Consider the following 980-nt stretch of genomic DNA (forward strand, 5'->3'; position numbering starts at 1 on the left):
TATATAAAGCATTCTTTTGTATGCTGAACGCATTCCTGCACATCAACCCCCACTACGCCAACCTTTCATTAGTACGTGGCACAGACCGTTCGTTTGATAAAAACAGAAGGCAAAAAATTCATGTGGCTGAATCGCGATTTCGAAAGTGAATTGGCACAAGGCTACCTTCGTCGCATTTATAAACTGCCATAGAACTGGCTATCTCGTATTGGTGACGTTTATGATACATCTCGAATGCGTAGGCTTTTTAGATTCTTTAACACCAGTTTGATAAGTCCGTAGGCCTATAGGGTTTCTTGCTGTTAGAAGGATACTTTAGTATGTAAATTAGAATGAATTTTTTTTCTCTTTCTCTCGTAAAAGAGATATTAATGTTAGACCAGTCGTTAAAAAACATCCTATCCTATTCTCTCTCTCTCTCTCTCTCTCTCTCTCTCTCTCTCTCTCTCTCTCTCTCTCTCTCTCTCAACCTAAATCTCCACAAATAGAGCCCAACTACAAAGAATGCATATATAATGCCAGGGGTTGGTGCAGATATGGGGATAATTGCAGGTTTACACACAAAAATAAGTATGAAGGCGAAAGAACAAATATTATGGAAAAGTTGGATTTTTTAATGGCAGAATTCCAAGAAATGAAGAAAAGAACATCATATCAGAACAGGAAGGAAGCATGGGAGAATCCATATTATTACCAATATTAAATAATGGAAATGAAACACAAACCATAATAGTGATGAATGCACAGGGTTTAGTCACGAGTAACTCTAAAAGGAAAATAGAGTTCCTAGAAGAACTAACCCAAATTGAAAAAATAGATATATTAAATATAAGTGAAACATGGTATTCCCAAGAGACTGGCAGTGATGACCAGATAAAGGGTTTCCAAACTTATAGATCAGACAGAAAAAATAGGAATCAAGGGGGAACCGCAATATATGGAAGAGACATAAATCAAGGAAAAGTCTGTGAAAAATACAG

Source organism: Palaemon carinicauda, chromosome 14, assembly GCF_036898095.1.
Source record: "Palaemon carinicauda isolate YSFRI2023 chromosome 14, ASM3689809v2, whole genome shotgun sequence".
Lineage (NCBI taxonomy): Eukaryota > Metazoa > Arthropoda > Malacostraca > Decapoda > Palaemonidae > Palaemon > Palaemon carinicauda.